The sequence below is a fragment of the Aphis gossypii genome, chromosome 2 (assembly GCF_020184175.1).
Source record: "Aphis gossypii isolate Hap1 chromosome 2, ASM2018417v2, whole genome shotgun sequence".
Classification (NCBI taxonomy): Eukaryota; Metazoa; Arthropoda; class Insecta; order Hemiptera; family Aphididae; genus Aphis; species Aphis gossypii.
In genome coordinates, this window is record NC_065531.1 from 47,931,849 (window position 1) to 47,944,931 (window position 13,083).

The 13,083-nt window shown below is 25.3% G+C and overlaps 1 protein-coding gene across 1 annotated transcript in view; it reads left to right on the forward strand.

The window, feature by feature from the left end:
- The window catches only part of LOC114132548 (prothoracicostatic peptides), a 59,326-nt gene that overhangs the window by 1,125 nt on the left and 45,118 nt on the right, over positions 1–13,083 (forward strand). The window lies entirely within an intron of this gene.

Consider the following 13,083-nt stretch of genomic DNA (forward strand, 5'->3'; position numbering starts at 1 on the left):
TTCTCAACTACTCCTCGTTAGCATCATAGTCGATATATATGTCTGTATAATAATACAGTCGAGTCTCGATTACTGGAATTTCAAGAAATTTAAAAATCAATTCGACTTATGTACCTATTTTTCGAGTGTAGGAATTCCACAGGGACAAAAAAAAAAAAATTCGAGTTATCGAGGTTTTCGCGTTATCGAGACTCGACGCTGTAACAATAATACGATACGCCGGGGACCGAATTTATTTAAGCCAAAACCCATCTGTTACGAATTTAAACCGTCGCCGTTTGTCGAGTGACGTGCAGACGGAACTGCAGCTCGTCTCGAATTTAACATCTCGTATTAATAATACACTTGACAGTCCCACGACGACTGTATATTATGGAAATGTTTGCGGGGGCGCGGAACCGCTTGTTTTGCCGCGGCCACCGTCGTACAGTAATAATAGAGCGAAAACGATTAGCCAAAGTAGGAATGTCGACGGGAAGCCTGTGCACAGTCGCAGCTGATATAATATATTTTATAACATTATACGTATATTATGTGTGTGTCGAGCTATGCGACCTGCAACGATACGTTCTATCATTATTATTATTATTACGCTGCTGCCGTCGCTGCAGCGTCATTACGACCGGACCGAACGGGGCTAAGTCCTACAGCGGGCCGTCGCGTGTACGTGTGGCGGCGACCTCGGCGGGACGTCCGCCGGGGCAGCGGGCACCGTACACGAAACATCCATTGGTACCAAGCAGGGACGACGATCGTTTCGCCAGACCGCTGCAGAGTCCGCGACCCGCGTAACAGTCTCCGTGACCCTGCCGGACGTCGTATAATAGGATTTCGCTCGTCAAAAATAAACGTTTCCCGTGCTCGCCTAATATCGTCGTCGTGGTCGTCGTCTGTCGTCGTCGTTGTTTTTGTTGTTGTTGCCGCTCTGTAAGTCTCGGCACTTACCGCACGATAACGATTATAATGTTGACCGCGGTGAGGAGAGCGTTTTATTATATACCATAATATTTATACACACACGCGCGCGCGAGAGTCCTTCCCACGCGCGGTTACGGTACTCAAGGTTGTAGCGCCGTGTGATTACAATAATATTACGCGTTTTTAAACCGTGATAATATTTTAAATATCGCGCACGACGCGTTAAAAAAATAGATCTAAAAAGAAAATAATATTTACGCTTTTCGATCGCCGATATTATATACATTTCGCTATATAGGTACCTATTCCGATACGATCATTATTCATTATGTAATACGGTCGAGATCCGTTGTTATTAAAAATCCCAGTTCCGACAGTGCTAATTAGTGTACTGATGATGTATAAAACCCACGACTTTCATAAACCAATCTACCCACAACTTTGAGCAGCAGCTATAACTCGCCTACGGATAAACGAAAGTTAACAATTTAAAAAAAAAATGGCTTTATTAATACAGGTTGCCGTTTGAAAATCAAAAGTTGATAGTTTTTTTTTTACTATTAAATACGAGAGTGAAAAAAAATTAAAATTTTGTAAAGTCGTAGAAAAAAGTGTATCTAAAAATTTGAAAAAAAATCTATACTTTTTGAAATAATGAATGTTGATTGATAAAGAAGAATCACCCTGTATATATATTATATAAATCGATGTGACGATATTTGTACGCACAACTTTTACTCTCATCGTATTTAAATGTCATACAACATGTAATATTCACTGTAGCTATAATCAAAACATTCAAAATGGTATAACTGTCCAGCCGTTTGTTTCGTGTATTTCGCTTATTTGTTGTACACAACGTATTAAATTGTTTTTCGGGAAAATCGTAAACTAATATACTATGTGATACAACTAGAAATTTGATAACTTATAGGAGCTATGGACAACAGAGATATTATAAAATGCGTTTGGGCGGTGTGTTGAAAATAACTCACTTACAAAACGGTGTCGCGTATACAAAAACGATATTCTCATACGCACCGGACGATCGGGACTTTTTATCATTGCATATTATCAAACGCTAATGCATGAAATTTAAACTGTATAAACTGGAGAGTTCATGCGTGTCATACACGGGTCGTCTCGCCGATAGTTTTGGTATTAGTCAAATGTTATTTTCGTTCGAGAATAATGTTTCAAGCCTCCTTAAAAACCAATTGAAAAAAAAAATGGAATATTTTAATTTTACCTACATAAAATTACGACGTATATTATTATTTTACAGTAATCTTTGTCACATAATATCATAGTAATACTAAACCGATAAGTGTAATAAATATACTTACTTTCATATACGATATAACTTATTTCATCACGATATGTATTTATAAAATAAGTTTGTTACTGTACATGTGGATATTAAACAATAAATAAATAAAAAGTATTAATAATAATTTTTAATCAAAAGTCAACTACTGAACGTAGTATAGTTAGGTCTCCAGAGGTTCTAAGCCATATTGTAGGATTTCAAGCGATTTCAGTGTTTTACGTCGGATATAAATTATCGTTTTCAAACTATTATAACGGAGAATGAAAAATTGTACAGAACGTTCGTAAAAATAAGTATTCGTAAAAAATATATATAGGTGTACCCAATAGAATTTAATAACAAACTAAAAAATATTTATTTTTCGAATTACCGGAAGTAGCATAGTTTTCTATATATTTAGACGTATTCATTATGAATATTTATTGTAGTATAAACACTTAAAAAAAAATAATAAATTCGGAAAATGATTGTATAGTCAGTTAAACGGATCACTCTATACGCAAAGCACGCAAATTAGCATATGGCGATTATTGAAGCACATGTCGTAATATATATATAAATCTGTAATAATATAAAATATATACAGATATATCCAGATAAATATCGTTAAATATATGGACCTCGACGACCATCGGTGACGTATTATAGAATTAGTTGACAGTAGCGATGAGTTAATCACCAAATTAATCCAACGTGAACAATGCCATAATTAAATATACGATTTCGCCATATTTGTTTATGAGTACACGCGGTTGATATTATATTATAATAATGTTTGCCAAGAATATTAGGTATATATAAAATATCAATACTGAGAACGGTACGCGTGTAATGTTTTTTGTATAAATATTATTTACATTTTGAGATTGGATTCATACGGTGATTTAATATAAACGAATACAGGCAGGAAGCATCGTATATTATGAAGCAGTTTTTGTTCACAACCAGAAATTATTTTATGTTCTATTATACACGTTGATTTAATAAAATTAACCGGATATATGCAATTAACGTATCAACTATATACAAGTATAGGTATTTTTTTTTTTATATATATAATTTGTACTCGAAATAGAGACGACTATACCCACGCCTTATGCACACATGTTATCAATAATCATCATATCGTGAGCCACGTCAGAAGTATTTGTATTCGTTGGTTCACACCTATTCGGCCCGCTTATAAAAACTTTAAATACTTATAAAGTTATAACGAATCAACTATACTCGCTCTAAATGAAATGTTCATGTATTGAAATTTGAAATATTATCATTAAAAATGTACGCTGTCGTTCGAAATGTACAAAGCTTTAAGAATAACGTTGATAAATGTGTTTTTTTTCTTTAATGTTTTTTGATCATGATTTAAATATTATAATATTTCCAAAAACATTTGTGTTTATCGCTAAAATTTAAGTTTTCCTTTAAAAGAACCTCATTGTATAACACTTATACCCAATTTATTATGATACGACAAAATAGCAATTTTACTTACGAAAAAGAAAAATACTTGTTTCATATAAATAGTTCTGAGAGCTCTCCTTTACCAATAAGGTAGTCGTAGTAGATACTCAAGTCCTTTATGTAAATAACTATAGAACTAAATATACTTTACTCTTTTAGCTAAAATTATATAGACCACGCAAATAAAAAATAATTTCTTTAACTTAACCTAACATCAGGTATAAAGTATATGTGATGTTTATTTGGTGATCTCAAGGTCTCTTTAATGTCTTACTGCGTTTGTTCAAAAAATATTATACTCGCAAACCATACATTGTGGTGGTGATTGTTCTATATCAATCTGAATATTATTATATTGACAGATAATAACAGCCGAATGAGCAAAAAAAAAAAATATTTATAAATACATTTTAGATTTTAAAGTATATTTATTTAAGTATAGGTATAATTTAAGCAATAACAATTATGTCAAAAATACGTATTTTGTACTCAAAATAATAAAAAAAAATATATGGTGCGAATAGTAGACATTTGCATTATATATAATATGTTGAATACTTCATTTGCATTGTAGGTATCTAAATTTAAAAAAAGAATTTCATATATAAGTCGATAAAAACATATTTAAATATTATACTTTTTATTAAGTGTTTGATTGAAAATAAACACAATAACAAAATACTTCATATAATTTTAAACATTAAAAAACTTTTGAGACTGGAATTCGTTTTGTAAGTTTTTTTTGTATATCAATATTATTTTTAATGTTGAAATCATTTTGAAATTGAGTGAACACGAAGACAAGAAAATAAGTCTCAGAAAAAATGAGTCATAAATATCTAAATATTCTGCATAATATTACATTTTTGAATACATTTAAGGATAATGACGAATGATAAATTAATAATCACAAATTAGTTTTATTATGAATAAATAAAAAAACTACTTAAAATAAGTAAATGGTTTAATAATCTGATAAATTAAATACAATTAATGTTCTATGAAAAGGCTTTATTAGATGAGTATTTAGGAAAAATCTAACAATCAATACTATTTGGGAAATTTATTTAAGAACTTAAATACTTTGTACTTATTGATTGATTCCAATTAATAGTGTCTATGGCTTTATGTACACATTTTAAAGTTACAAATAATATTTTCTGAATTTTCTTTTAATGTAAAAAGTTAATTGGATCGTATATTTTTTTATACTTACCTAAATTAATAAATTAATCTATCTAATTATAATATTCAGAATAAATAAATAAATATTTATTTTTACATGTCTAATAAATTTAATTTTTATACGCACTTATATTGATAACCGATTATGATTTGTTCTACTGATTTCAATACTTCAATATAAATAATGTACGCACTGGATAGTGGCCAGTGGGTACCTATATAGTAATATTATACATTCATGCCGTATGGAAAATAGAAATTGATTTTGATGAATTATCAAACCAACAAAATAATATGTTTTTGTCGTTTTGAATTGAAATTTTCTGTGAAAATATTTTACTTGCGTATTTTTATTTATTTAAATAATTATCGTGTAAAAAGTATGGGATTCAATTATTGATAAAATATATATTTAAAAAAAAAAACCCAAAAAATTGGTTTACACATTAAGGCTTCAGGTATCTGTATAATATATATATTTAAATATAAACTATTGATTAAAATATATAGGAAAGTATTTTATTATTAAATGTTATTTTCCACCAAAGTATTGTTGCTGGATGACCTCTTCAATTCGTGTATTTCATGTAAAATAATATTATGGTGTTATTATTTAAGTAAGAACTACCTATTTTTAAATACTTACAATTATTAATTATTACTATTGTTTTATTCCTATAATATTTACTTATGGTTATTGTATCGCACGCATTTAGAATAAAAATAGTATAATTTTCTTCATTAATAATAAATAATAATAAAACATTTTATTTAAAAATTAAAATTTCGTAAATATTTTATTTTAAATTTCTTCATTACCTATATTATAATTACTGTCATTATTTTATATAATAAAGAAACTATTTAGAATAGAAGTTTTTGAAAATAAAGTATAAAAATAAATAATTTCAAAAAATAATGTACAAAAAGTGTCTTTATTAATTCGTGTTTTGTACTTGTAAAGAAGACATCTAAGAAATATTAATTGGCAACATTTTTAGCACATAAAAGCATCGTATTATAAATATATCAATTTGTTAAAATCAGTGGTTAAAATATTTTCTCTTTGAGTTCCGGTCGATCTTAATAAAAACATTTCAATAAAATAATGTTGTTTTAGATTCTGAACGGAGCGAGGAATGTATATTTGTATACATATTTTTAGCAGGAAAATAATCAAAGACATTTTCAGGAAGTATACTAATTAGTAATTATTAATATCCGTAACAACTACTCAATTTATATACAAAATAATTATAAGACATTTTTTTCAATAATGAAATTAATTATAAGAGCTCAAATAAAATAAATAGGTACAACATATATAACTAACTATTATATATACACGGGAAATAGTTAATACGGTTTTATTAAATAGATATTTGCTATACTTACCTATACTATATTAGAAAATCTCATTAAATTTGTAATTATAAATTAATAACATGAAGTTAATTGAAATAAAACCAAACATAATTTAATGCATAAAATTATCGTTTAAATTGCAGTACAAATACATTGTATAATGTATATATACAGTGTACATTAGTTTTATCGTCTTTTAGAATTTGGTTCGATGTAATATACTAAAATTAATAAAAACAATGTTTGGCTGATGAACTTAAAGATATCTAAAATCGATTTTATTATTTCGAAAATAAATATAAACAATGTATATCAGGTGTTAGTGCGGTCTTGAATAGTTTACCAATATAAGTAAAAGTTCAGTTATACATTTTACTTTTGTATTTACAAACAATTTTATTAATTGTGCTTCAAAAGTGTTAGTTCTCAGGATGATGATAGAAAATGTATTAAGTATTTATATGAGTATACAACTTTTTAGATTATTTTTTTCTAATAATAGATATCAGTTATATGGAATTTTTTTTACAAACAGTTTTTACCGAACATATTATTATGTAGGCTGGGTGGCTCATACTAATTGTGAATATATCGTAGTCTCGATTGAACAATTTTCAACTGAATTAATTTAGTTCGTAGAATAGTATACCTATAGATTATAAAGTGTATTTATTTAGTATCTTACATGTAACATAAATAAGTATGAGTGTACAGAAGGACTATGCATACAAATTTTAATTATTTTTGTATTAACATTTATTTATTATTATTATTTAGTCATAAATATTTTTAACGTTGCATTTAAAAACCGTACGTGTTATATACTTAAAATAAAATGCAGTCCTTATACACTTAAGTAGGTTAAAATCATCCACTTTTGCAAAGTTGTTTTATTTTAAGTTCACTGTTTTTAATTAATTTAAAATTTATTAAAATTGATTATTCATACTATTTATACGAAAAACATGCATTTTAAACTTATTATTATTTTATCATATAAGTGTATAAATTAACTAATTTACTTCTTATTGGCTATTGCAACTTGAAGCTCATTTACTGTACATATTTATATTTATGACTGTAGGTACGTAGATACTACCTGTAATTATGTTAACTGATAACTAATCTGTAGATTAAAACACAAAAACCACAGTATTCTATTATTGCAATGAATTGATAAAGTTGCAGTTTTTGTTTTGGTCTTGTAGTGTGTAGAACTTGGATTCAACAGTTATTTGATTTTTTATATTTTTTTCTGTTGTATTGTCGATGCATTGTTGTTTAATTCCTGAATGCTAGTAATTAATTATAATATTACTGTTCACTTACCTAATTTTCAATTATCTTATCTTATGTACTGATCAGGTCTGATTGATTGATTTTTATGGTTTTTTTTTTTGCTTTATTTTATTCTAATTAAAAAAATAAAATAAAAGTATATAGGTAATATAAGAATTTTTGCAATGGTATTGATTATTTTTCTTTTTATTATAGTGCAATATTTTAAAAATGAAAACATAATTAGACAGAAAGATCAAATCATTAAACAGTACAATGGTTTTAGAGTTAGAATGCGCAAAAATTATAAGCTGAATAGATCATGCCAAAGACTTAAAATAATTTCGAAATGCTTTTGAAAAATAAAAGATATGTAAGTATTATATAGCTTATATTCAACTAAAAACTCATTGTTTTAATGAATACTTATATAGTTATTATTTCATATTTGTTTTGTAAATTTCTATTAAAATTTAAATACATTTTAGGCTTGTTAGTTGTATCATGTATAGTTATTTAAAATAGATTTTACTATGGTTATACCTTTTTATATATAGAAAAGTACTTTAAAAACTATTTTACAATTTTAAATGTTATTTTTTGGTAGAGATTATTTTTAGATTTTCTCATTAGTTTCGTTAAACGATATATTATTTTATTTAAGACAAAATAACATTTCGTTAATAAACAAAAATCGTGGAAAAATATTCTGGTTAAAATACATGTTAACTCTAGGAGAGTTGTAATGTGAAAGTAATTCCCCTGGGGGTTAGTTTAACTCAGAATTGTGATAAAGAAGAGTACTTCTCCTTAATAAATAAATTAAAGAACGTAATTATTACAGCTCAAAGGTGGAATAACAGATAGTATGAGAAAATACAAAGAGTAGTTATGAACAAAATAAACTTATCTTTATAAAATATTTGAAGGGTAGTAATATAATATATGTGCGCGTGGACAGAAAACATAAGCAATGTTAAATATGAAAAAAAAACCAAAACCCAAAAATTTAGACAATTTAATTTCATGGTCCATTAACAAATTATGCTCTATAATAATACTTCCTACAGTAAATATTGCACTTATTATAATGGTATAAACAAGATTATTGAAGATAAAATAATTTTTTCTTAGTTTTTTTTTTTTGGATAATATATGTTATAGAATTTTACATACTTTACACGTATATTATCTATTTTACTTCCTATGGCTAATAGTTCATTTGGATGTATTTACTCTTATTTATTTTTTATTTTTAACACTGTTGTTGATTTACCATTTACAATTAATGTAAATACAACATTCTTGTGAGAAATAATCGCTGCATTGTCAGGAAAGTTAATATTGTTGTGAATTTGAGATATTATAAGTATATAATAGATATATTTAGAACTACTCAACCATCAATAAATTTAATTATAATTTTTTAAACTTAAATTTCATTTGAAAATAAATGTATCGTTATTTGTATATGACACTAGAACATCATTGTGAATATATGTTAATATATTAGGTACTAAGTATGAAAATATATTTTATATGTGTATCATGATAAAGTTGTAAATATATAATAATAATAATAATGACATATTTGAAGTTAACGGCCTAGATATGATTTGAAATCCAATTTTATAGAAACTCGCGGAAATCTTTTGATGTCTTCTTTATATATCTACTACTACTTGAACTCTATAACTTGTATCTAATATCATATTCATAAAAAGAAGGCCGAGAAGAACGTGAATCAAATAGTAATGAAATATTATATGAGATTCCCGGAAAAATTAAGTAAAACATTCATGAACTCCATTTGTAAACACGTAAATATAGTAGAGATATATGTGTATTTAAAATCAAAAATTGACGAATTATTTTGTAGTACATTTATAATATGATTGTGTCTTGGAAATAAAAATTATATGTTAATATTATATATAAAAAATATAATAATTTTTATTAAATTCTTAAAAAATGTTAACTTTATCAAAAATGATGTAAATTAAAACAACGTCAACACTGTTTTGAGTTTAGTCCCGTATAACCTTTATAAACGTATCTAATTGAATTAATAAGTTTTAATAATCATTATTTTTTAACGAATGTGGTTTACAACAAAAAATAGATTTATAATTGAACCATCTAGTGAGTCATTCTTTATTGCAATTTGTAAGTATTGCAGTGATGATATGTGTGTTATACATCGATTATCTCTTGCACATATACGTATAAGTTTTATCATACTTACTTATTATACCATGTTTATTGTATGTATAGATTATAAATATATATTAATTAAAAAAAAATAAATAAAAATAACGAATCTATAATATATTAACGTACTTAGATACAAAATATAACTACAAAATTTTGTGATGTATATATGTATATGTATAATATTTATTTTATTTCGGGTGTTTTTTTTTAAATAATTATATAGTTGATAAAAGCTAAAAGATAAAACATAACACAATTCAATATAATACAACATAATACAACTATTTTGATTTCTTTATTTTCTTAAGTTAAACAAAGCAAACTTAATAACTATATCAGTTGTAGCTAAATTATAGTATATACTATATACTAAAAAAATATTTATTTGAAAAATAGTTATATTTAAGAAGATTATCAAGTCATAGTTAAACATCATTATAGTCATTTTATAATTATAATAAAAGTTCGAAAAAAAAATTGCATAAACCTTCTCTTATTATATTTTATCATGAATTGTTAACGGTGATGGAGAAAGAGAAAATTTGACTAAAATAATTACATGGTTGACAAAATATAAATTTAGTAATACACATACCGATACCTATATATATATTTTAGTAAACTAATAATCTATGGAATAATTCATTAATCTATGAAAAATTACAATAAATATTATATTGAATAATATTTTAAAATATTATCATGAATAAAATATAAGTATGATTCTTTAATTTGTTAAGAAAAAATAGAAAAATATGAACATTAATTTCAAAATAATATGTATAATGTATATGCACCTAACTAAATAACAATTGTTATATTTTTAATTCCAGTACGAAGTACAAAATTTCACGAATTTAATTTGTAGTAATTCTTATTCATAATATCACATTTAACGACTAACATTTTCAATTTTCATATAATATGAAATTATAAATATTTTTTCTAGTTACTATTTTTTTAAATTTCTATGTTTATTTTTACAATAAATAATCATCAAGTATAATACATACTCATATATATAAATATATAATATTCATGTTTTGATAAATTAAAGTCATGAAAAAATTAATATTTCAAGATCTCAACAAAAGCAATATAATAAAACATAATATAATAATATATTTAAAAACGAGTGAGTAATTGAAAAAAAGTTAAAATCATTAGTATAAATGATTAGCTATGTTAAAATGTTGAAAGTAATTTTAAAATTAAAATATAAATGTACCTTATTTCCTTTTATTTAGTATAATGTTGGAAAATGTTAAATTTGTTTTTCTAAAATGTATGTTTGCATATTGAACATGAAATTATTTAATTTACTAAACTTAAATTAAATTTATTAATAAATATAATACAACTAACTTTGTTATAGTCAATGGTACTTTAAAAAATATATTGGTAAAAATTCTGTTCATTCCATCTAATATTATATTTTTCGGAATAAATAGTATCTATTTAATTACACACGCCTATATTATCAATAACTAAATAAATACATAACCCAATTCCACGAAAAAAAATAGTAATCCATGAAACTTGAATAGGTAATATAAAAATGAATTGATAATTAATATTTAATCGAATTTCGTAATTTTTTAGATAACAAAACTTTTGAAAATTTCTAACTTAACTAATAGTTTGAGTTACCAACTTTGTTAGTTTACGCTCAATTAAACATTATATCATAAAATTTATGTTGATTCCTTAATATTTAAACAAACTTCCTTAAGATAATTACTTTTTTTTTTTACTAAACCATGTCTTACAAATTGTACAGAAAAATAAAATATAATTTGCCACACAATAATAGTAATAAGTGATTATATGGTAGTGTTTCAAAGTTTAGTGTAATACACTTTGAACTCTCTAAGTTAATTTAAAATTTGACCTAACCAATAAAATGGTGTATTTTAAATAAGGCATGTATCTATACTCGTACTAAGTAACAATTTTTGGTATTATATCATATTTAAAGTAAAACATGATCATCGCTCATGAATCTACGAATCACCATACGTCTAATAAACAGTACAGTTAGGTTTTTAGAATATTATAGAAAAGTCGTTATTGTAGGAAATTATAACACTAACGGATTATGTTGGTATTTTCCTTAAAATTAGAAAATGTCGAAAATCTATATCGTATAAATTGAATCGTAATCGTCGTCAATAGCCATTAGAGTTTACCACAATAACCGGTGAAGGACCGATAAAATCTATTGTTATGAAGCTGAACGGTCGAATATTGACATACCTATAGGTGATTGTGATATTATTAATGACATAAAGTAAATTACCTAATTACAAAAATGTATCATTTCACTTTATCTTGGAGATGAAATTGTTTTCAGTATCATATGAATATAAAAAATTGTGGTAATATTTTTTCTATTAAAAAAATGATGTTTTTCTGTATTATTTCTAGTATTACTAGTAAACACGAAGAGTCTTATAATTCTATTTATTAGATTATCAAATGGAATCAATATGAGACATTTCAATATGATTCATATAATATGAATATGAATAATATTCAATAATATGAAATTATTTGTTTCTTGAATTTATTTACGAGTATTTGCTGGTTTTGTATGCATGTATAATAAGTTTCGAGTACTTTTGTTGTAAGTACATTTAATACATTTAAATAAACTTTGTATTATTTTATATTTTTATGTTTGAATTAAATACAGAACATTGTATGATAAAACATAAACACTCAAGTTACAAAAGCCCAGATTACACTCTTACAAAAATAAGTTTATGGAATTATAGATCATGCCATAGAAAATCAAGATATGAAGGACAAAGAAATTACTTTTTGCGAAGCTATAGCTTTGAGTTTTGACTTTCCACGCCAGTATTGTGTCACTGTTATGGAAGTAAAACACTTTGTAAATTCATATTGTACATACGACAATTCGTGTTTAACTCGAAAACGGCACCTTGATTGTTACGATTTGCCAACTATAAATAATATTATTATATCATCGTGAGAATTTTTCCTACATTTTATAGATATCATAAAGGCTTTATATAATAAAAATTTAAACACTATTATATATTATATTCAAGTATTCAACCATTATATTTTTGTTGTTTTCCCAACGAGATTTTTTTCCTTGTCATATATAGTCATAAATTTTAGGTGCCTAATATTCAACAGAAACTCGTTATTTTTCATATCTTGGATGCATTGAAATCATAACATTTTCAATGTTATATATTATTATTATATTGAACATTTTGTTTTCAAGAAAATTGTAATTGTTTTTTTTTTACCATTTTTCCTGGTATGGTTTAGGTAGGTATAAGGAATTTTTGTTA